Source organism: Phoca vitulina, unplaced genomic scaffold (genome assembly GCF_004348235.1).
Source record: "Phoca vitulina isolate PV1807 unplaced genomic scaffold, GSC_HSeal_1.0 scaffold1, whole genome shotgun sequence".
Classification (NCBI taxonomy): domain Eukaryota; kingdom Metazoa; phylum Chordata; class Mammalia; order Carnivora; family Phocidae; genus Phoca; species Phoca vitulina.
In genome coordinates, this window is record NW_022589704.1 from 100,171,035 (window position 1) to 100,196,754 (window position 25,720).

The window sequence follows — 25,720 nt, forward strand, 5'->3', positions numbered from 1 at the left end:
GGACATCAAATGAAAGCTAGGGTGGCAATCCTTATATCAGACAAATGAGATTTTAAGTGAACGAGTATACTAAGAGATAAGGAAGGACACTATATCATAATTAAGGGGTCTATCCAACAAGAAGATCTAACAATTGTAAATATTTATGCCTCTAACAGGGAAGCAGCCAATTATATAAACCAATTAATAAGAAAATTAAAGAAACACATTGATAATAATAGAATAATAGTAGGGAACTTTAACACCCCACTCACTGCAATGGACAGATCATCTAAGCAGAAGATCAACAAGGAAACAAGGGCTTTGAATGACACACTGGACCAGATGGACTTCACAGATATATTCAGAGCATTCCATCCTAAAGCAACAGAATACACATTTTTCTCGACTGCACAAGGAACAGTCTCCAGAAGAGATCACATACTGGGTTACAAATTAGGTCTCAACTGGTACCAAAAGATTGGGATCAATCCCTACATATTTTCAGACCACAGTGCTTTCAAACTGGAACTCAATCACAAGAGGAAATTTGGAAAGAACTCAAATACATGGAGGCTAAAGAGCATCCTACTAAAGAATGAATGGGTCAACCATGAAATTAAAGAAGAATTTAAAAAATTCATTGAAACAACTGAAAATGAAAACACAACTGTTCAAAGCCTTTGGGATGCAGCAAAGTCGGTCCTAAGAGGGAAGTATATAGTAATACAGGCCTTTTTCAAGAAACAATAAATGTCTCAAATACATGACCTAACCTTACACCAAAAGGAGCTGGAGAAAGAACAGCAAATAAAGTCTAAACCCTGCAGGAGAACAGAAATAATAAAGATTAGAGCAGGAATCAATGAAATAGAAACCAAAAGAACAGTAGAATAGATCAAGGGAAACTAGGAGCTGGTTCTTTGAAATAATTAATAAGATTGATAAGCCCCTGGCCAGACTTATCAAAAAGAAAAGAGAAAGGACCCAAATAAATAAAAGCATGAATGAAAGAGAAGAGATCACAAGCAACACTGAAGAAATACAAACAATTATAAGAACACATTATGGGCAACTATAGGCCAATAAATTAGGCAATCTGGAAGAAATGAATGCATTCCTAGAGACATATAAACTACTAAAACTGAAACAAGAAGAAATAGAAAACCTAAACAGACCCATAACCAGCAAGGAAATTGACGCAGTAATCAAAAATCTCCCAACAAACAAGAGGCCAGGGCTGGATGGCTTCCCAGGGGAATTCTACCAAACATTTAAAGAAGAATTAATACCTATTCTTCTGAGGCTCTTTCAAAAAATAGAAATGGAAGTAAAACTTCCAAACTCATTCTATGAGGCCAGCATTACCTTGATCCCAAAACCAGACAAAGACCTCACCAAAAAGGAGAATTACAGACCAATATCCCTGATGAACATGGATGCAAAAATTCTCACCAAAATACTAGCCAATAGGATACAACAGTACATTAAAAGGACTATTCACCATGACCAAGAGGGATTTATTCCTGGGGCGCCTGGGTGGCTCAGTCGTTAGGCGTCTGCCTTCGGCTCAGGTCATGATCCCAGGGTCCTGGGATCGAGCCCCGCATCGGGCTCCCTGCTCCGCGGGAAGCCTGCTTCTCCCTCTCCCACTCTCCCTGCTTGTGTTCCTCTCTCACTGTGTCTCTCTCTGTCAAATAAATAAAATCTTAAAAAAAAAAAAAAAAAAGAGGGATTTATTCCTGGGCTGCAAGTGTGGTTCAACATCTGCAAATCAATCAATGTGATACATTAAATAATAAAAGACAGGACAGGAACCATATAATCCTCTCAATAGATGCAGAAAAAGCATTTGACAAAGTACAGCATCCTTTCTTAATTAAAACTCTTCACAGTGTAGGGATAGAGGGAATATACCTCAATATCATAAAAGCCATATATGAAAAGGCCACAGCAACTATCATTCTCAGTGGGGAAAATCTGAGAGCTTTTCCCCTAAGGTCAGGAACATGGCAGGGATGTCCGCTATCACCACTGTTGTTCAACATAGTATTAGAAGTCCTAGCCTCAGCAATCAGACAACAAAAAGAAATAAAAGGCATCCAAATTTGCAAAGAAGAAGTCAAACTCTCACTCTGCAGATGACATGATACTCTATGTGGAAAACCCAAAAGACTCCACACCAAAACTGCTAGAACTCATACAGGAATTTAGCAAAGTGGCAGGATATAAAATCAATGCACACAAATCAGTTGCGTTTTTATACACTAACAATGAGACAGAAGAAAGAGTAATTAAGGAGTCAATTCCATTTACAACTGCACCCAAAACCATAAGCTATCTAGGTATAAACCTAACCAAAGAGGCAAGGGATCTGTACTCAGAAAACTATAGAACACTCAAGAAAGAAACTGAGGAAGGGGCGCCTGGGTGGCTCAGTTGTTAAGCAACTGCCTTCAGCTCAGGTCATGATCCCAGGGTCCTGGGATTGAGCCCCGCATCGGGCTCCCTGCTCAGCAGGAAGCCTGCTTCTCCCTCTCCCACTCCCCCTGCTTGTGTTCCTGCTCTCACTATCTCTCCCTCTGTCAAATAAATAAATAAAAATCTTTAAAAAAATTAAAAATTAAAAATTAAAAAAAAATTTTAAAAAAGAAAGAACTTAAGGAAGACACAATGAAATGGAAAAATGTTCCTTGCTCATGGATTGGAAGAACAAATATCATTAAAATGTCTATGCTACCTAGAGCAATCTACACATTCAATGTAATCCCTATCAAAATACCATCAACTTCTTTCACAGAGCTGGAACAAATAATCCTAAAATTCGTATGGAACCAGAAAAGACCCTGAATAGCCAAAGGAATGTTGAAAAAGAAAACCAAAATGGTGGCCTCACAATTCCGGACTTCAAGCTCTATTACAAAGCTGTCATCATCAAGACAGTATGGTACTGGCACAAAAACAGACACATCGATCAACGGAACAGAATAGAGAACCCAGAAATGGGCCCTCAACTCTATGGTAAACTAATCTTCAACAAAGCAGGAAAGAATATCCAATGGAAAAAAGATAATCTCCAACAAATGGTGTTGGGAAAATTGGACAGCCACATGCAGAAAAATGATACCGGACCATTTTCTTACACCATACGCAAAAATAGACTCAAAATGGATGAAAGACCTAAATATGAGATAGGAATCCATCAAAGTCCTTTGTTCTTCTTGCCCAAGATTGCTTTGGCTAATTGGGGTCCTTTGTGGTTCCATAAAAATTTTAGGATCATTTATTCCATTTCTGTGAAAAATGCCATTAGAATTTTGATAGGAAGGCTCCTAGCTGGCTCATACAACTCTTGATCTCAGAGTTCTAAGTTCAAGCCCCACGTTAGGTGTAGAGATTACTTAAAAATAAAATCTTAAAAAAAATAATTTTGATAGGGATTGTATTGAATCTGTAGATTTCTTGGGTAATACAAGCATTTTAACAGTTATAATTCTTCCAATTCACGAGCACAGAATATCTTCTGTTCATTTGCATCATATTTAATTTCTTTCATCAATGCATTTTAGTTAGTGTACAGGCTTTTCACCTCCTTGATTAAATTTATTCCTAGATATTTTATTATTTTTGATGCAATTGTAAATCAGATTGTATTCTCAGCTCTTTTTCTGATAGTTTATTATTAGTATATAGAAATGCAACTGATTTTTGTATATTGATTTTGTATCCTGCAACTTTAAAGAATTTGTTTATTAGTTCTAACAGTATTTTGGTGGGGCCTTTCAGGTTTTCTACATATAATATCATATTGACTGCAAATTATGACAGTTTTAGTTGTTCCTTTCCAATATTGATGCCTTCTATTTCTTTTTCTTGCCTCATTGCTCAGGCAAGGACTTCCAATACTATTCCAACATTATAATAAAGGTGGTAAGAATGGGTATCCTTGTCTTGTTCTTTTTTTTTTTTTTAAGATTTCATTTATTTATTTGAGAGAGAGAGACTGAGAGAGAGAGAGCACATGAGAGGGGGGAGGGCCGGGAGGGTCAGAGGGAGAAGCAGACTCCCTGCTGAGCAGGGAGCCCAATGTGGGACTCGATCCAGGGACTCCAGGATCATGACCTGAGCCGAAGGCAGTCGCTTAACCAACTGAGCCACCCAGGCGCCCTCCTTGTCTTGTTCTTAATCTTATAAGAAAAGCCTTTAGCTTTCCACTGTTAATTATGATGTTAGCTGTGGGCTTTATTATGTTGAGGTATATTCCCTCTGTACCCACTTTGTTGAGACTTTTATCATAAATGGATGTTCCTTTGTCAAAGATCAAAAGATAAAAAATGGACCATTTTCATATGGGTTTATTTCTGGGCTCTATTCTATTCCATTGTTCTCCTTGCCTATTCTTTCCCTAATACCACACTCTCTGGATTACGGTAGTTTTATTAGTCAATTGATCTTTGACAATGGTTCCAAAATAATTCAATGGGGAAAAGGATAGAGTTTTATTTTTTTTTAAGAATTATTTATTTATTGGGGGCGCCTGGGTGGCTCAGTTGGTTAAGCGACTGCCTTCGGCTCAGGTCATGATCCTGGAGTCCCGGGATCGAGTCCCACATCGGGCTCCCTGCTCGGCAGGGAGTCTGCTTCTCCCTCTGACCCTCCTCCCTCTCATGCTCTCTGTCTCTCATTCTCTCTCTCGCAAATAAATAAAATCTTAAAAAAAAAATAAAATTAAAAAAAAAAAAAAGAATTATTTATTTATTTGACAGAGAGAGACAAAGCAAGAGAAGGAACACAAGCAGGGGGAGTGGGAGAGGGAGAAGCAGGTTTCCTGTGGAGCAGGGAGCCTGATGCAGGGCTCGATCCCAGACCCCTGGGATCATGACCTGAGCCGAAGGCAGACGCTTAACAACTGAGCCACCCAGGCGCCCCACGGATAGAGTTTTAACAAACGAAGCTGAAACAGCTCTATGTCCTTAGGGGAAAAAATTAATAAATCCATCCCTTATTTCATACCAGGTACAAAAAGTTAACTCAAAATGGATCATAGACCCAAATATAAAAGATAGAACTACAAAACTACTAGAAGAAAACATAAGAGACAATATTTGAAAACTGGGGTAAGCAGAGATTAGATAGGACACAAAAAGCACAAACCATAAAAGAGAAAAATTGATAAACTGCACTTCATCAGTATTAAAACCTTTACCCTTTAAAAAAACATAGTTAAGAAAATAAAAGGGGAAGCCTAAACTTGGAAAAAGATATTGAAAATACATTTACCTGACAAAGAAACTGTATCTCTAATATATAAAAAGTTCTTACTAAAAAGAAGTTCTTACACTAAAAAGACAAACAACCCAATTTCTAAAAATTGGCAAAAGATTTGAATAGTCACTTCACAAAAGAAAATATGCAAAAGGTCAATAAGCACAAGAAAAGATGCTTAACATCATTGGTCATCAGAGTTAGTTAAAGCCACAATTAGATAACATTACATATCCGCTAAAATGGCTCAGATTATAAAAGATTAACAGTACGAAGCGTTGAAGATATGGAGCAACTGGAATTCTCATCCATTGCTAATGGGAATGTAAAATGGTGTGACCACGTAATAATTTAGGAGTTTCTTATAAAGTTAAACAAAACCTTAGCAGATGACTGAGCAATTCTTCTCTTTGGTATTGATTAAAGAACGAATGAAAACATATGTCCACACAAAACCCAAATGTTCATAGCAGTTCTATTCTCAGTGACCAAGAAAGAACTCCACTGTCCATAATGGGAGCATGGAAAAGCAAATTGTGGTGTATTAATACACTGAAACTACTATTCAACAATAATATGGAAATACTGGTCCACAGATGAATATCCAGTACATTATGCTGAGTGAAAGAAGTCAGACACAAGAGTACATACTTTATATTTCACTTTTATATGAAACTCTAGAAAAGACAAATCTAATCTGTAGGTTCAGAAACCAGATCAGTGATTGCCTTTGGCCAAGATGGAAGCTGGGAACCATTGATTGAGAAGGGACACATAGAAATTCTTTTGGATGATATAAAGGTCCTCTATCTTGATTATGGTGGTCTAACATGGTTATGTAAATTTGTCAAAATTCATCAAAATATGCACTTAAAATGGGTGCATTTTATAGTATTAAAATATATCTCAATAAAGTTAATATTTTTAAAGTAACAAAAACATGCATTAGAGGCAAATATAAAGTTGTACTTTAATTACATCTTATACTTTTTTTTTTTAAGATTTTATTTATTTTTTGACAGAGAGAGAGACAGCAAGAGAGGGAACACGAGCAGGGGGAGTGGGAGAGGGAGAAGCAGGCTTCCCACCGAGCAGGGAGCCCAATTCGGGGCTCAATCCCAGGACCCTGGGACCATGACCTGAGCCAAAGGCAGATGCTTGACGACTGAGCCACCCAGGTGCCCTACATCTTATACTTCAAGCCTATTAAAATTTGGATACACTTCGGGTCTTCCTATAGTAGGAAAGGCTATCACATACATGATAACTATTCTAAAATAAATTATCATAGGAGAGATATGTCTTGGGATAACATCTGATAAATTGATTTAATTTGTTTCAGAAATGAAGATAATAGGCAGAGGTCCTTGTGGGCCAGCAAGTTATCACCCTGGAGAAGGCAGAATTTGAGGCAGACATTACATTGAGTAGAATCTGTGTGAGAAGCAGAAGACGGCATTGGAGGGGGGAGCAAAGCCAAGCCTGAAGCTATGCAGGTGACCGTGGCCGTGATATACCTGCGGTAGGAGAAGGCTGGGCTGTCAGGAGACCTGACCGCCCAGCGTCCCAAGCAAAGGCCGGCCAGATCTACCCACTGTCGCATAGGAAGCAGGGTAGGGGTGGAGACAGTCCAGAGAGAGCCAACTACAGTTCTCAGAAGGACATGCAGAGAGACGGTGTCATTGATTTCTGGGGTGGAATGGGCCCCGATCTGGAGGAAAGAAGGCCTGGGGGCCTGATGAGCAAAATGTGTAGCGTCCGGGTAGCCCTAGAACAGAAGGCCTAAAAAAAGCATGAGATTTATTTCACTGCCAGCAGGTTTGGATTCCAATCCTGGCTCCGCCACTTGCTAGTTAACCTCTCCATGATTCCATTTACTCATCCGGAAAGGGGGTTGTTACTAGAATTCAAGGAAATCAGATGTGTTTAGATGTATGTAGTGCTTGGCGTCCAGCATCTGCTCAATAAATCAGGCAATTTTTCTTGTGTGGAGGAAACAAGGACTTGGTGTACAAATTCGAGAAGGTGAGGACAAGGAGTCCTTACTTATTATGGACACATAGCCCACCGCTTCTCTGGGTTCTTATGATATCCTACGTGTATGTCTCTTGGTGGACTCATGACAGGCATGACATGTAAAGGATCTGTTTGCGTCAGTCGCCCCCATTGCCTACTAGACTGTGGGATCGGAGCTGTACCTGACACACGTACACATTCTGTGTATACAGTAGTCCCTCCTTACCCATGGGGGATACATCCCAAGATGCCCAGTGGATGTCTGAAAACCACAGATACTACCAAACCCCATGTATACTATGTTTTTTCCTACACATACATTCATACCCATGATAAAGTGTAATTTATCAGTTAGGCACAATAAGAGATTAACAGCAATAACTAATAATAAAATAGAACAGTTAGAACCATATACTGTAATAAAAGTTATGTGAATGTGGTCTCTCTCTTAAGATATCTTATTGTCCTGTACTCACCCTTCTTGTGATGTTTCGAGATGATAAAATGCCTACGTGATGAGATGAACTGAGGGGAATGACGCAGCCATAGTGACGTAGCATCAGGCTACTACTGACCTGATTATACGTCAGAAAGAGGATCATCGGCTTCCGCTGGGCGGTTGACTGCAGGAAAACCTGGTCTAAGTGGAGACTACCGTATTCAAGAGTGAACCTTTGTGGGAAGCACTGGCGCGCCCTCTGGAGGCCAAGGGAAGAACTATGACGGTGCCAACCTGTAAGAGTCCCAACAAGCTTACTCAAGCCCATCGCTCAGCTCACCGGGCGGCCTCTTCATATGGTAGCACTGTGAGAGTAGATTTCTGCTGAATCCTGAGGTTTTATGCAGAGCTCAGTCCTGGACCCCACCATCTGCCTCTTGCCACCTGCCTGGTGGGACCTGAGGGATGTCTGCTTCCCTAGCCTACCTCCTGGTACTCCTGCCCTCCCTAACCTCCCCCTGCCCAACTATAGAGGCGGCTGGCCCCAAGCTATGGCAGCCTTGTTTGCCTTTGAAACCTGTTTCCTCCTTCCCCCTGAAATGGGAACTCCCTACTCTATCCCACCCGCTCACTTGGATATATTTCTATCACAGGACACTCTATTTGTTTTAAAGATTTTATTTATTCATTTGAGACACAGAGATACAGAGAGAGAGAGAAAGCATGAGCAGGGAGAGAGGCAGAGGGAGAGGGAGAAGCAGGCTCCTCGATGAGCCAGGAGCCCGATGCGGGACTCAATCCCAGGACCCTGGGATCATGACCTGAGCCAAATCCTCGAAGACGGGAGCTATGTCTTCTCTGTCTCTGTATCCTCAGGACTTAGCCACGTAAATCCTCAATAAATACTTGTTGAATGAATAGACGGATAAATGTAAAAATTCCACCTTTTTCTTGCCTTCCTCCACCCTCCCCCTTTAAAGATATTCCAAAATAAATAAATCTCCACTGCTATCCACCATTACCATAATTAAGACAACATTATTGGCTGTGACAGCTAAGCCAAAAATCTCGGTGGCTCAATACAAAAGAATTTTATTGCTCACTCATGGGAAGCCCAAAGCAGATTTCCCACTCAGTGGATGGGGTCTTCCACGTCCTGGCTCTGCCCTCCCTTCCCCAGCTTTAGAGTTGTCCATAGTCAGTGTGTGGACTGGAAAAAAGATGGAGGCTTTTGCAGGCCAGCTCTGGAACTGATGTGCCTCACTTGCACTGATATTCCATTCCCTGGAATTCAGTCACACAGTAGCCTAACTGTGGGGGTGGGGAAATGGAGTCTGGCTGTGTGCTCAGGGAGAAGAGGAAATGGGTTTGCTTAGTAGCCAGCCAGTCTCTGCCACACCATCTTAATGGGAATTCTTTTACTAACGGGAAGATGTGGGAATTTAGATTCCGTCATTTACATGGGTGGAAAATTATAGTACCAGAAAGACTTTGAGTAGAGAGGAACACTTCCCATCACTTGTATAGGAATTCATGTGGTTGTTTTTTTTTAAGATTTTATATATTTATTTGACAGAGAGATAGAGAGAGAGCACAAGTAGGCAGAGAGGCAGGTAGAGGGAGAGGGAGAAGCAGACTCTCCACTGAGCAGGGAGCCCGATGCAGGGCTCGATCCCAGGACCCTGAGATCGTGACCTGAGCCGAAGGCAGCCACTTAACTGAGCCACCCAGGCGCCCCGGAATTCATGCTTTTATTAAACAACACAATTTTAATAAACCACGTTTGGAGAATATTTTTTTTAAAGATTTTATTTATTTGTCAGAGAGAGCCCAGGCAGGGTGAGTGGCAGAGCAGATAGAACAGGCAGAGGGAGAAGCAGGCTCCCTGCTAAGCAGGGAGCCTGATGCCAGAGATGTGGGACTTGATCGCAGGACCCAGGATCATGAATTGAGCCGAAGGCAGCTGCTTAACCAACTGAGCCACCCAGGCGTCCCTGGAGAATAATTTTTCATAAACATTTGAACAGTGATTACAAACTCAATTCAATACACTAACATGATAGTCTTATCACAAACTGATTATTTGAAGCTTTAAATACTCTAGTCCAGGGGCGCCTGGGTGGCTCAGTTGGTTAAGGTCCGACTCCTGATTTCAGCTCAGGACATGATCTCAGGGTCCTGGAATGGAGTCCCATGTCAGGCTCCGCACTCAGCAGGGAGTCTGCTTGAGGATTTCTCTCCCTCTCCCTCTCCCCTGTCCCTCTCTCTCTAAAATAAATAAATCTTTTTTTAAAATGAAAAATAAAAATAAATAAAAAATACTCTAGTCCAGGAGTCAACAAACTACGGCCCACTGTCTCCTTTTATAAATAAAGTTTTACATGCACACAACATGGTGCTCATGGGCAACAGCCATGCCCTTCATTTGGAAGTTGTCTATGGCTTCTTTTGCTCTACGACAGCCGAGTTGAGTAGTTACAACACAGACCATGAATCCCACAAAGCGAAAAATATTTACTATCTGGCCCTTTAAGAAAAAGATCTAGGGATGGGGTGTCTGGGTAGCCCAGTCAGTTGAACATCTGACTCTTAGTTTCAGCTCAGATCATAATCTTGGGGTCATGGGATTGGCCTGCACCAGGCTCTGTGCTCAGTGCATTGTCTGCTTATTCCTCTCCCTCCCCCTTACCCCTCCCCCAGCTCACTCGATGGCATGCACTCTCTCTCTCAAATAAATAAATAAGGTCTTTAAAAAAAAAAAAGTAAAGTAGATCGAGGGGCACCTGGCTGGCTCAGCTGGTAGAGTATGCAACTCTTGATCTTGGGGTTGTAACTTCCAGCCCCATGTTGGGTGTAGAGATTACTCCAAAAGAAAATCTTAAAAAAAAAAAAAAAAAAAAAAAAGATCTAGACTGATATAAAATATCCACAAATCCAATGACTATAAAACTACTATATTTACGTTGAAATGTGTTTTAAAATATCAGCACCATGGGATTCATCTTACAACCATCACTCTTACACTTGTTCTTTTATGTGTGTACAATTATGGTGGTGCTTATTTTGATACCTTCTAGGAATACAGCAAAAGACCTTGAAAAATGAGTGGGAGGGGATAGAAAGGGGAAGAACCAGAGAAGGGGGGAAAGGAGAAGGGGAAGGAGGTAGGGGAGGAAACACTCTTGCCTTCTGAGGTCTCATTTTAATTAAGTAGAACAACTAGAGGTTTCATCTCCCAGAACTCAAGGAATAACATCTAGGCATCTCCTTTTGGAGACTTACCTCATCCTTCACCTTGCAACACACTTTCTTTCTACTTTGTGATTTTGTGTGACTATCAACGATACTCTTCCTGGTCACCTCTTGCCTGCTTGCACATCCCATATTCAACCATTCCCACTTACAAACATAAAGAACACGTTGGACATAGTTTTATAAACAGACAGAACCTGAAGAAATAAGAAAGCCATACATAACACTTTTTTTTAAGATTTTATTTATTTTATTTGACACAGAGAGAGAGCACAAGCATGGGGAGCAGGAGAGGGAGAAGCCAGGCTCCCCACTGAGCAGGAACCCCCCCCCATGCAGGGCTCCATCCCAGGACCCTGAGATCATGACCTGAGCCGAAGGCAGAAGCCCAACCAACTGAGCCATCCAGGCACCCCCATAACACTCTTCTTAATATTGAAATGCATTTAAAATACTGTCTTTGTATACTTTATATAAACATTTTGAACTACCATTATGGTCTCAGGTCTTTTTAGACCAGACTTGCTCTTAACAACTACAATTGTTATTCAACTTTGACACTCAAATTGTGGTAAGTGGTTGCCAACTGTTGCAGTTTGGCCAACCAGACCCTTTGTTCTCTTAACATGACCTGCCCCCAGGCCCACCCCACATCTCAGCAATCTTTCATTGTTAGAGGGCAACAGCAGGATAGTTTAAGCCCATTCTTGCTTTTCTCTTCCCTGGACATGGAATTCGTTACCTTCTAATGGAGTCCTGATTCCCTTTAGGGCAGAATTATGTTAAAGTACCAAACCTGGCTCCTTAAAAATTAAGCAAAATCATAATCTTCACTTTTGAAGTTAGAGACCTAGAAGGTGTCTTTTGAATGTGTCAATGCTCACCTTTCAAATTAATTTCTTTTTTACCCTAGAAAGATAGCAATCTTGAAAACTTGACTTTATGGATAGAAAAGGCTTTCCGATTTCCAAAAGCTTCCCCTTACTTATCAAAAGCAAAGCTTGGAGGACAGAGAGTCGACCATTAAAATAAGCTGCAGTATAAAGAGGATGCAAAATCTGACCTAAGTAAGGGTTTTTTTCACTTCCTTGGACAAGGGGGAGCCTCTACGTAGGTCTGGGGGGAAGGCAGAAGACAGCTGGTAGAGAGAGAGGGAGGGCAGGAGGTGAGTCCTGAGAATCTTCTCTTCCTCTTTCCCTCCTGTGGCTGAATATGGAGGAGAGAGATCAAATCCCCTAAGAGCAAAATACTGCAGTGTCTGGGCGTGGTGACACATCAGACAGGTGGCTCCTCCTGCTTGCAGGCACCCGGTGGGGAGATCTTGGGAAGCCCTGAAGGCCTCTGCCAAGGAAAACACCAGTGTGCCCATGAGGGCTGGACGTGCCCATGGTCCCAGGAGGATAACCCAGGTGCTGATTCCCTCAGCAAGGCGCAAAGGGAATCTGAGGAAGAGGGACACAGGCAGGACTCGTAATCCAGGCCACCAGGCCTCAAGGATGGCAATGCCAGTAAGCAGGACGTGAGGGCAAGTGAGCATAGGGGCCCAGGAGCGCTGGGCTTCGGGCAGAAGGCATCAGCAGGTCCTGAGTTCCTGGGGCCACCCAAGCATCACTAAGGGGCTTAGGCGTGCCCCACACACCGCCTGGGGCCAGAGCCCACCCTCTGCCTCTGACCTCTGACCTCTTAGGAAGGATGGGAGTGCACATGCCTTCAGAGAGGAGGCCTGATGGGGAGTCTTAAATCTGAAAACTATTTGCAAAAGTCTTGTAAACTAGGGGAGACCCGGTACCTTTAACCTGCAAGTTACCGCCTCAGTTCCCACCCTCAGTGCGCTGCGGGCACAGCAAGCTAAGGCAAGTTGAACATTTGCCTGGGCCAAGGCCTCGTCCCCCGGCGCCTTTCTTGTGTGTAAGTCTCGCCTCCCTGTTGGACCTGCCCAGCGTAGACTGCGTGGCTCCTGGAGGACGCGGGCCAAGGGGAGCCGGCGGGGTGTGGGGGTGCCGCGGGCGCTTTGACAGTGACTCGCGCTGTACTTTGGGCTCCTGGCCTCTAGAGGGCGCGCCGACGCCTCCAGTCGCCAAGCCGGCCACGCATTTTTCCAGCCTCCTTGAAACCTCTGTTCCGGGTGGCGCCCCGCCCCCCCAGTCCCCCCACCCCGCCAAGAAGTGTTTCTCATTCTTACCAGCTTACCCGAGCTTCACCGATACTTCTTTACTTTGGTAGGCTGCGCTGCAATTCGGTAGGGCTTTTTCCCTCTTTGAAACATGTTATAGGGGCGCCTGGGTGGCTCAGATGGTTAAACGTCTGCCTTCGGCTCAGGTCATGATCCCAGGGTCCTGGGATCAAGTCCCGCATTGGGTTCCTTGCTCAGCGGGGAGCCTGCTTCTCCCTCTGCCTCTCTCTCTCTGTCTCTCATGAATAAATAAATAAAATCTTAAAAAAAAAAAAAAAAGAAACATGTTATAATTCGATGTCGTTTCTAAATACTCGTGTCCCATCCCACCCCGGAGATTTTCATAACGCTACACACACAGGCCCTTGAGAGTGACTGTGGAAGGCCTGTTTCCCCCCAGTGGCCATTCTCCAAGACGTCCTGGGACAAACTGGGACAGCCCCATTCACTTCTGAGCTCAGTCCGCCCAGAGCCTCTGGCCTGTGAGCCCCAAGGATGGGAGGGGAACTCCCTTGATAGACGCTCCCTGCCACGGTTCCATTTTCTGGACTGTTCCCCCTCCTCTCAACCCTTCTCCAGAAATGACGGGATTTAATGCTGCCCAGGAACATTTGCTTTTCAAAAGGAGAAATGAGGAACAAAGCAATGTTTAACTTCAAGAGGTGACTCACTCCTCCCTCACGCAAGCATCAGAGAGCCAGGGAAGCTGCGTCTGGGTGATGTCACCTTCCCGGGGCCCCTCCCAACCTAGGCCACTGGCTCTCCCACCTGCACCATCTGAGGGGTGCACCTGGGTGATCAGGCAGATGGAATAGCTGATCGCAAGAAGGATCACCAACCTTGGGAACATTTAGCAGCTATGTCCCGGGAAGGCTACTCTGAGCTTTCACGTGGAGGAGATACTATTATCCCCACCTGACAGGTTCAGAAACTGGGATCCAGAAAGTTCAGTAAGTTGTACCAGGTGCACAGTGAGGGGCAGAGTGGCTGTGACCCAGGTATCTGGCCCCAGAGCCTTTCCCCTAAGAGGAAGCTGCTGAGGCGCCTGGTCTTTGGACACAGAGGTGTACAGAGATCCTGCCACACACGGATAAATCCGACTTGTCCCTGGTTTCCAGAGTTCTCAGTCACCAGAGGACAATGCAAATGGAACCACGGCTCCACCTCTGGTTCTGCTTGCCAGCAATCTCCCCTTGATCTCATCAAGACTCCAGATGGAACTATCAGCTCACAAGAAGTGCAGGAGACAGAGGAACACGTTACACAACTCCAGAGGGAGGCAACCGGCAAAATCCAGGCGTACCAACGCTACCGGGCGAAAACCCAGCTCTCTCCGAAAAATGCCTGGTAGGGGAAAATGAGGAGGGAGGGAGGGAGGATCCCTATGAGACAAATCGACCAAGTGCAATGCATGGACCGTGTTTAGATCCTGATGTGAACAAAATAACTCTTAAAAAAAAAGTGATGAAGGGCACCTGGGTGGCTCAGTGGTTAAGCGTCTGCCTTCAGCTCAGGTCATGATCCCAGGGCCCTGGGATCAAGCCCTGCATTGGGCTCCTTACTCAGCGGGAAGCCTGCTTCTCCCTCTCCCTCTACCCCTCCCCCCATGCATGCTCTCGCGCGCTCTCTCTCTCTCTCTCTGTCAAATAAATAAATAAAATCTTTTTTAAAAAATGATGAGGTAATAGGAAATGTGAATACTGATGGACATTGGATGATACTAAGGAATTACTATTCTGGGGGGAGTGTGATAATGATAGTGAGTTATGCTTTTTTTTATATAAGAGCTCTTATGTTTACATTTAACGATACACAGAAGTATTTATATATGAAATATGGCATATGTGCTTAAAAATCACTGGGGAAGGTGAGTAGGTCATAACATATAGATAAAACAAGAGTGGCTATGAGTTAATAGTTGCTGAAGGGGGGTGATGGATACATGGGGTTTTATCTCTGCCTTTGTGTAGAATTTTCAAAAATTACCATGTAAAATATAAGTCTAAGGGCACAGGTGTGTAAAGAATCAATGACCCTATCTGCAGCCCGGCCCTCAGGCTTGAATCCCCCATCTGTGGAACCAGGCCTCTCCCACCATCAGGAGCTGAGTCTTCCCTGAATTCCTGCCGCTCTTGGGGAAGCCAGGGAGCTTCTGCGTCTCCTGACACCCTGACTTCTTGAGGAGACAGAATTCTAGAATTCCGTAAGTAACCCAGTCATTCCTTGACTACACCCAACAGAGGGCCAAACCCACGTGCTGCCCACCAGTCGCTAACAGTGAGCACTTGCTGCGCATCATCCCCTACCTACCTGTGTCCACTGAACACCCAGTGATTCGGCACACCCGGCTTGGAGGACAAAAGCAGCTTGTACAAGGCAAGCCATTCATCCAGTTGGCTCAGAACTGTTCTGGTATGAGCACTGACAGTCCCCTGTCCTAAAAAAAGCCCAAACTCTCCTCAGCCCTGAGCTGAGCAAACAAACCTGGACTGTTGGTCACCCTGAGCCTACCGCTGAGGGGCCCATCGTCTTTCCACCACAGAACATGGCTCTCCCAAGTTGATGTGTAGAATGTTCTCAATGTTAAGGGCTTTTCCCATACGCTTATTTTTCGTGGCAACCAATTAAAAACAAAAGAAAAAGTTAATATTAATGGAAAACTGAGAAAATAATGATGAACGTTAGTTCGATGCCCCATTTTTTCTGTGTGGGCTTCATAGACTCGTGGCCCCTTCATATATCCACCTATGTCTTTACCTCATGGAGCCAGATTTTCTACTAGTTTGGGAATTGCTGCTCTATATTCTGCTGTCTCTTTGACCCGCAGCAACCACCCAGTAGGAAGGAAGAAACCAGCTTGGAGCTGGAACTCCCCGGTGGCCAGGGTTAAAGGGGGCAGGAGCGATAAGCTGGTGCTTTCCTAAGCACTACAGGTGGCCGACTTTGCCGGAGTCTGGAGAACACCCACAGTGCTGGGCAAAGGTTGTTGGTTCCTGACCCCTCCAGCTACACGCCGCCACTCCATCCAGGGCCTCAAGGGAATTTCTTTTTTTTTTCCCTTTTTTTAAAGATTTTATTTATTTATTTGACAGAGAGAGACGCAGAGAGAGAGGGAACACAAGCAGGGAGAGTGGGAGAGGGAGAAGCAGGCTTCCTGCAGAGCAGGGAGCCCGATGCGGGGCTCGATCCCAGGGCCCTGGGATCATGACCTGAGCTGAAGGCAGATGCTTAACGACTGAGCCACCCAGGCGCGCCAGGGCCTCAAGGGAATTTCTGCTCAGCATTTGAAATACAGAGCCAAACCCCCAAACTGAAGCACAGCCTGAAGGCATTTGGAATGTGTTTTTCCTCCTTCCAGGCATTATTCAGTTCTCCATTCATTCATTCATAGATTCATTCATTCATTCATTCATTCATTCAACTCCTCAGGCATTTGCTGATGGCGCTGTGTACCGGCCCACTGAGCCCAGACAGATCAGCTGCTTTTAGTACAAGCTGGTAAATGGAAGCTTCCTCCATCCCCTTAGTGGTCCCCTGGTCCCTGCCCCTTAAGCCTCCCTCCTGAAAGGGTCCTCAACATCCAGTGACAAAGGGTAAAGGCCAGCCCAGTGAGGAACCCCCAGGGCCCTGCTCCATGATGCCGGCTCTGTGCAGTTGTCCCAGTGCTGGACATGAGGTGTGGGTCCTTACGGTGCAGACACAGGGCTAGCCCCTGGTGGAGGCCACCCAGCCCAGACCCTGAGAGTCCAAGAGTCCCACTGAATGCTCTGGGTCCAGCAGCCATCCGGGCTCCACACGCAGCAGCTTGTCCCCAGGAGGAGGAAGGAGCAAGGTGAACTAACTTATAAAATGGCTTAGAGGGTGTGATCAGCCCCTTCCAGGCCTCACAGAGTCCCTGGGATGAGGGAGCAGAAGGCGAACTGAAGACAAAGCATAAGCTGACACCCAACAACCTCCCCACCCCCCACTCCTGACTGGAACAGGTGTGACATTCTTCCAGGAAGCTCCCAACTGTCTTCATGTTAATGCCTTGCTAGAGGGAAAAACAACCTTAACTTGACAAAGGCAAGGCCTCCGTCCTCTTTAGCATATGAAAAGTTCTTTTGGAAAGCCTCCCTTCTTCCTTAGCGCCCCAAGCCCCATGGTATATAATCAATTGCTCCTCACAACCTCAGTGCCTCTTTCTGCCCATGAGGAGTCTAGTGTGGAAATGGAGAACCTTGCTCTTTCGACTAACCAAACCCCCTTGCATCTCTTTCCCCAGGAGCCTCTATTTTCTCCTCCTCAAAACGAAGGGGTAGGAAAGATTTGGATGCCCCCCCTCACGTCCTGGCTCTGGTCCTGCTCTGCCCTTGTATCTGCACCTCCTATCCGAGCAGGACCGGCTGCCCAGGCTGTGGGCCCAGAGCAAAATGGAAAAGCAGAGCCCCTACGACACTCCTACGAATTTCGAGGTGGTGACGGCACAGCATTGAACCAAGCCTGGGCCTTCCGGAGCATGGGGTGCGTTGTGACTGCTTGGGCCAGCTCGGGCCCGGCGGAATCGGACAGAAGCAGGCGGCCCCAGTGAAGCGCAAGGTGACGCCTACTGAGCGCTCACTGTGTGGAGGCTCCAGGACCTCAGGCTGTCAGCGTGCCTGCGGGACAGGAAGCTCGGCCTGCGGAGGCCTGTGGCTGAACCGGACAGCGGCCAAGCTAAGAGCCATTCCTTACTCCGTGCTTGTTCGCGGGTGCCCAGGCGAGGAATCCCAGTGGGCCTCCACCAAACATGGGACTCGCACGTGGCCCTGTGTTCTCCTGGGGTTCGTGGGAGGGTTTTCACCCTCTGTGATCCTTATGATGGGGTTTTGGAATATAGGTAAGGTTCAGTGGGGTGGAGTCCGGAGCCGACGACCAAGAAAGCATTCGTTAGACGTCTTTGGTGCAAAATGGTGGTTTTATTAAAGCACAGGGAGAGGACCCGTGGGTAGAAAGAGCTGCTGCACCGGGGTTGTGGGGGGTGGGTGATTATATACTACAGTGGGGGATGTAAGGAAAAGGAGGCCTCAAAAGGATTTTCATATGTTAAAGAAGATTCACAGGAGACCGGAGGCCTTACCATTGTCAAGTTAAGGTTGTTTTTCCCTCTAGCAAGGCATTAACATGAAGATAGTTGGGAACTTCCTGGAGGAACATTATACTCTGCCCGCTTCAAGTATATGTCGATGGGCTGCAGGTTATAAGGGCATTTAACTGTATCTACGTTTCCTTCTGGAAGCTAGGTTATTGATAGAAATGCTTTGCTAAAAAAAAAAAAGAAGATAGCAAGAGGGAAAGAATGAAGGGGCAGAAATCGGAGGGGGAGACGAACCATGAGAGACGATGGACTCTGAAAAACAAACTGAGGGTTCTGGGGGGGGAGATGGGTTAGCCTGGTGATGGGTATTAAAGAGGGCACGTTCTAGGGGCGCCTGGGTGGCTCAGTCGTTAAGTGTCTGCCTTCGGCTCAGGTCATGATCCTAGGGTCCTCGGATCAAGCCCCGCGTCAGGCTCCCTGCTCCGCGGGAAGCCTGCTTCTCCCTCTCCCACTCCCCCTGCTTGTGTTCCCTGTCTCGCTGTCTCTCTGTGTCAAATAAATAAATAAATTCTTTTAAAAAAAAAAGGGCACGTTCTGCATGGAGCACTGGGTGTTATGCACAAACAATGGAATCATGGAACACTACATCAAAAACTAATGATGTAATGTATGGTGATTAACATAACATAATAATAAAAAAAAATTTTTTTAAATGCTTTGTTCTTGTAGATGGCTAAAGTATTTGTAAACTGAGGGAGACTCACATCTTGCAGGATTGTGATCACTGTAAGTTTAACTATTTGTTTTTCCTTTCCTTAGCTTTAAGGCAGCCAGGGGTGCCTGAGGAATGTGACACAGATCCCATGGGGGCGGGGGCGGTTGTGGGGTATCAGCTTCTGCTTTGTCCTCAGCTTGCCTTCTGTTCCTCATCACTTATAACCCCTCTTTCAGCTTCCCTGGTGCCTTCTGCTTTATCCCACTTGTGGACCCGAGATGGTCCCCCCCTCTTCTCCAGACCAATCCTGGATTTGAATGGGCCACAAACCTTACGATCCAAAAGCATTTATAATGTAGGAATTAGGCAAGCTTAAAATTGGGTGTTAGTGGGACGTCTGGGTGGCTCAGTCGGTTAAGCATCTGCTTTCGGCTCAGGTCATGATCCCAGGGTCCTGGGATCGAGCCCCGCATCGGGCTCCCTGCTCCGCGGGAAGCCTGCTTCTGCTTCTCCCTCTGCCTGCCACCCCCGCTTGTACTCACGCTCTCTCTGACAAATAAATAAATAAAATCTTTAAAAAAAAAAAAAATTGGTGTTAGCAAAAATGCCAGGCACTCTGCATCTTAGGGAGGGGGGAAGGACAAAGAGGTTTTACGCGGATTACCTCAGCTTCCTTCAGGGGATGGGGAGGCCCAAGTGACAGATTACCTCCTGGGGCGTTTATCAGAAAATTCCTGATTCACAACTTAAGGTTTACATTTTTGGGAGAGGTTGAAGCTGCCTTTAGTTTAGGTATTAGCTGGATGTGGTGATTTGGCCTAAGTGACACCATTTGGACCTGTGGTTTTCTTTGTATCACCGGCCACCTTTCGACTGCAATATTCCAGTCCCTCAAAGGCAGAATGCAGGCTGGAGAGGGAGGGGTCCGTAGTGACCCTTGACTAAGAGAGCGAGGTCACCACCACTCCAGGAGCAGCAGGGGTGGGTGGCCGGCCTCGGACAAGTTCCCGTGACACGTGGCCACAGGAACATGGCAGGCTCTGGCTCCTGATCCTCACGGGTGAGACAAGGCTCGTCCTAGGAAGAGGGTAGAGTGTCCCTAGCTTTGAAGATTAAGGTCTTCGAGGGCCAGCAGCCCAGCCGATCACTGCAGGATCCCCTCCCCCACTCTCCCTAATCTCTAGTTCGCCCTTTCCCCAGGGACGACCCTCTGCTTGTCTTCCTTAACTTCGCCTCCCTGATAGAGAGGAGACACTTTCTGTCCATGCAACACTTGTTTAGAAGCTGGAGCCTGAGCCCTTAACCTGGGCTTAACTGGACCCAGGACACCCCTAGAAGAACACGTTAAAATGGACGACCAGTGCACTTGAGTCTTAATCTGACTAGAGGGTACATAGGTATTTTGGGTTTTGCATCCAGTTCCAATGTGTGGAAAGACGGGGGAGGTTCACATCCAAAGTAATTCTCTGACACCAACTGGGAGTCCTACAATTCAATTCAATTCTGACACCACCCAGAGACAGCATCGGATTCCATAGCTTAAGGGCTCGGTCCCACAAGACTGCCCCCCACCACCCCCTACTTCAGATGCCAGTCACAGCCAGATTATCACCTGGGCTTCTGACCACTGGCTATAAATCAGATGTTCCCACAACCTCCACCTTGGGTTCAATTAATTTGCTAGAGCTGCTCACAGAACTCAGAGACACACGTTACTTACTAGATCACCGCTGTATCATGAAAGGATGTTAAGTCAGAAACAGCCAGATGTTGGAGATGTGTAGGGCAACTTGGGGAAAAGGCAGGGGGCTGCATGCTCTCTCCAGTGGCGTCCCTCTCCCAGCACCTCCCTCTGTGCACCAACACAGTAGCTCTCTGATCGGTCCTTTCGGGTTTTTACGGAGGCTTCATTCCATAGGCATGATTGATTAAATCATTGGCCATTGGCAACTGGTTCAACCTCCAGCCCCTCTCCCCTCCCCCGAGGCTGGGGCTGGGGGGTGGGACTGAACGTTCCAACCCTCCAATCACACAGTTGGTTCTCCTGACAACCAGCCCCCATCCTTAGGTGCATCCAAAATTCACTTATTAATCTAACAAAGGACACCTTTATCACTCTCATCACTTAGGAAATTCCAAGAGTGTTAGGAGCTCTGTGCCAGAATGGGACCAAAGATCAAATATATATTTCTTATCATAAATCATAATATAAATCACATTTTATGTCATATTTAAATCTGTCACAACAGATTTCTTGAGATTCTCAGAGGGCTCTGATTTGCAGAAGAGATCAAGATTGGACATTCTTGAGTTACTCAAATCTTGCCAGCTCCTTAAAACCTCCCAAAACTCTTGCAGTTTTCTCCTAGGTTGGAGGTTCTTTTAACATATTTCTGGGGTTTGAAGGAATGTTCAGGAAGCTATTTCAAACCAGGCGCTGCAGCCACCAGAGCCTCAGAGAAGAATCCTTGAAGATGGTTGTAGAGAGCAAGATGGAATCACTCACGTCAAAGAGTGAGTCATGTCAAGCAGTGATGTGAGCAGCCAAGGGCGTCGTAGTTAAGACCAGTTATCAGCAAAATCAGCACAGGTTGGCGGCACCTTCAACTGATAACTAGGAAAGCTTCGAAAGCCTGGAAGAACCGAGAGCTGGTAATCACCACAACCAGGGGAAGTCTGCAAAGGCCCAAGACTGATTGAATTCCTTTAAAAAGGGAGCATTTTGGCAGCCACCTGTCGGACTCTCCAGACGCTGACCTGTGCCCTATGATGCATTTGAAAGGCAGCTGTCCCGGAGGCTGTGCCCCGTTGACCTCTGAGCAGAACAGAGCTCCTCCACCCCGCAACGAGAGCTGAGCCAGACTGCACCTGATCCAAGTCTCACCTCCCCCGCACCGCACTCATGGACTCACTGCACGTTTGGATCGTTAACTTCTTACCCCTTATCGTGTCTTGTTTGTCATGTGACTTTGTCTTGTGCTTGCTTTGTGTGACCTGTATGAAGCCAAGTTAAATGGGTAGTGAAATGTCATTGACTTTGGAATCCTGGATCTGCTTTACAATTACGTTAACCTTGCTTTATGACTGGATAAAGCTGACATTGTGGAAAGACACAGCCCTTGTGTGCGCCTTCGCAGCATGCTGGGTGACAGTGGAGTGGTACAGATGCCGTGGTGTGGGTGACTGGGGGTGGAATACACCTGGAAAGACAGACAGACTCTTCCAAAAATCCTAAAGCAGATTCATTCACCCCAGAAGGGCTCATGGAGCACACTGCCAAGTAACTGGTCCCAAAATGTTCCTTCGACAGAACAGAACCCTGGCTTTGACAAACATTTGATACAATGTGTTTTATTTATTTATTTATTTTTAAGATTTTATTTATTTATTTGAAAGAGACAGAGATAGAGAGAGCAGGAGCGGGGAGGAGGGAGAAGCAGGCTCCCCACGGAGCAGGGAACCCGATGTGGGGCTCTATCCCAGGACTCTGGGATCATGACCTGAGCCAAAGGCAGATGCCTAACTGACTGAGCCACCCGGGTATCCCCGGTACAATGTTTTGACGGGAAAGTCCTTACCCAGGAACAGTGGGTGATTAGTTTCTGTCCCAAATCAGAGCACTGACACAGTGTCTGAGCATAGTAAGCAAAGGAACTGATCTTTCTCCCCTGGAGTTCCACCCCGTTTGGGCAATCCCATGGTGGCTGGATTGCCAGGGACAAACGTTCAGGAGTAACCAGAGTCTGAGGCACGCCTGAACACTACCGACATTTCCTCAAATCAGATCAATTGTAGTAAGATATACATGACATGAAATTTACCATCTTAGCCATGTTTCAGTATACAGTTCAGTGTAAGTATTTTCCCAGCGCTATGCAACCATTATCACCATGCATCTCTGGAACTTTTTCATCTTGCAAAACTATACCCATTAAACTCTGACTCCCCATTTCGTCTTTCCCCCCCAGCCCCTGGCAACCATAATTCCACTCTTTGATTCTAGGAATTTTACTATTTTAGATACCTCATATAAATGGAATCACGCAGTATTTGTCTTTCTATGACGAACTTATTTCATGTAGCATAATGTCCTCAAGTTTCTTTTTTTATTTATTTATTTGTTTATTTATTCGAGGGAGAGAGAGAGAGAGAAACAGCATGAGAGGGGAGAGGGTCAGAGGGAGAAGCAGGCTCCCGGCTGAGCCGGGAGCCCGACTTGGGACTCAATCCCAGGACTCTGGGATCATGACCTGAGCCGAAGGCAGTCGCCCAACCAACTGAGCCACCAGGCACCCAATTTCCTCGAGTTTCATCCATGTTGCAGTATGTGTCAGAATGTCCTTCCTTTTAAAGTCTGAATAATATTCCATTGTATGTTTACACCACATTGTGTTTAGCTGTTCGTCTACTGATGGACACTTGGGCTGCTTCCACCTTTTCATGATTGTGAATAATGCTCCTGTGAACATGGGTGTGCAGATATCTCTTTGAGACCCTGCTTTCAATTGTTTGGGGTGCATACCCAGAAGTGGGATCACTGGATCATATGGTAATTCTATTTTTAAGTGTTTGAAGAGCCACCATACTGATTTCTATAATGGCTGCACCATTTTACATTCCCAGTAATGACGCACGAGGATTGTAATTTCTCCACATCCTCACCAACACTTGTTACTTCCTGCATTTTTGATAGCAGCCATCCTAATGGGTGTGAGATCCAGAGGAACAGCTTGTACCCGTGTCTCCCTCGCGTAAGTTACTCAGATCAGTAATGCCATCCAGCCGCCTGCATAAAATCTATCTGTATTTGGGACCCGAACAGAGTACGGAAATAAAGGCTAATACTGAGAGGAGCCATTAAGTGGAGACTCCGGGAGCCATGCATATCTCAGAACATTCCAGCACGGACCAAGTGTGATCCCGTGGCAGACACTGCCTATTACCCACCTGATACCCATGCCCCCTTTCCTTCTTACCATAGGACACCAATTTTGTATGGGAAAGCGGTGTGACAGTGAAAAACTACAAATTCCAGTCTCATTCACAGCTAGAAACGGCCAGTTCTGGCTAAGGAGAAGCCAAGGTTGTTAGATGAGGCATCTGGGAAAATCCTTTCAGAGGGGGCTGACACGTGCCTTTTGCTCTTAGCTTGGACCCTTCTTTCTGCCTAGAATGGAAACACCATATTGAAGGTGGAGCAGTTACTATGGGCCCACAAAGAGACAAGCTTGAGACCAAAACACACTTGATAAAGATGGCCAAGCAGGAAGATGGAGTTTGGGCCCCCAGTGGCAACACGGAGCTGCTGTATCATGCTTGGGTACCCCAACACCAGGTTTTGGATGTGTGAGGAAAATTAGTTTTCTGATTATTGAAGAAGAAGAAGAAGAAAAAGAAAGAAAGAAAGAAAGGAAGGAAGGAAGGAAGGAAGAGAGAGAGAGAAAGAGAAAGAAAGAAAGAAAGAAAGAAAGAAAGAAAGAAAAAGAAAGAAAGAAAGAAAGAAAGAAGGAAAGAAAGAGAAAGAAGGAAAGAAAGAAAGAAAGAAGAAAGAAAGAAAGAAAGAAAGAAAGGAAGGAAGGAAGAAAGAAAGAAAGAAAGAAGAAAGAAAGAAAGAAAAAGAAAGAAAGAAAGAAAGAAGGAAAGAAAAAGAAAGAAAGGAAGGAAGGAAGGAAGAAAGAAAGAAAGAAAAAAAGAAAGAAAGAAAGAGAAAGAAAGAAAGAAAGAAAGAAAGAAAGAAAGAAAGAAAGAAAAAAGAAAGAAAGAAAGAGAAAGAAAGAAAGAAAGAAAGAAAGAAAGAAAGAAAGAAAAGAAAGAAAGAAAGAAAGAAAGAAAGAAAGGAAAAGAGAAAGGAAAGGAAAAAAAAAAAAAAACCCACACCATATTTCTACTTTCCACTGTAGAAATTGCTGTTGGGCCCGCCAACAGGAGGTCCCATTTTGGTCCTGCCCTGATGTGTCTTGCCCCAACAATCCTTGTTCCAAACCTTTCAGAGAATAGTAGGAGAGAAAAACAAGAAGGTTAACAATAGATGGCTCTGCAGAAATTCAGCGCCTTATCATTGACTCAACCTCTGCAGTAAAAGATAATTTCTTTATTATGTTATGTTAATGACCATACATTACGTCATTAGTTTTTGATGTAGTGTTCCATGATTCATTGTTTGTGCATAACACCCAGTGCTCCATGCAGAACGTGCCTTCCTTAATACCCGTCACCAGGCTAACCCATCCTCCCACCCCCCTCCCCTCTAGAACCCTCAGTTTGTTTTTCAGAGTCCATCATCTCTCATGGTTCTTCTCCCCCTCCGATTACCCCCCCTTCATTCTTCCCCTCCTGCTATCTTCTTCTTCTTCTTTTTTTTTTTTAAACATACAATGTATTATTTGTTTCAGAGGTACAGATGTGTGATTCAACAGTCTTGCACAATTCACAGCACTCACCATAGCACATACCCTCCCCAGTGTCCATCACGCAGCCACCCCATCCCTCCCAGCCCCCACCACTCCAGCAACCCTCAGTTTGTTTCCTGAGATTAAGAATTCCTCATGTCAGTGAGGTCATATGATGCATGTCTTTCTCTGATTGACTTACTTCGCTCAGCATAACACCCTCCAGTTCCATCCACGTCGTTGCAAATGGCAAGATCTCATTCCTTTTGATGGCTGCATAATATTCCATTGTATATATTTACCACCTCTTCTTTATCCATTCATCTGTCAATGGACAAAAGATAATTTATTTTTAAGGAGAAAGAAAGAAAGAAAGAAAGAAAGAAAGGAAGGAAGGAAGGAAGGAAGGAAGGAAGGAAGGAAGGAAGGAAGGAAG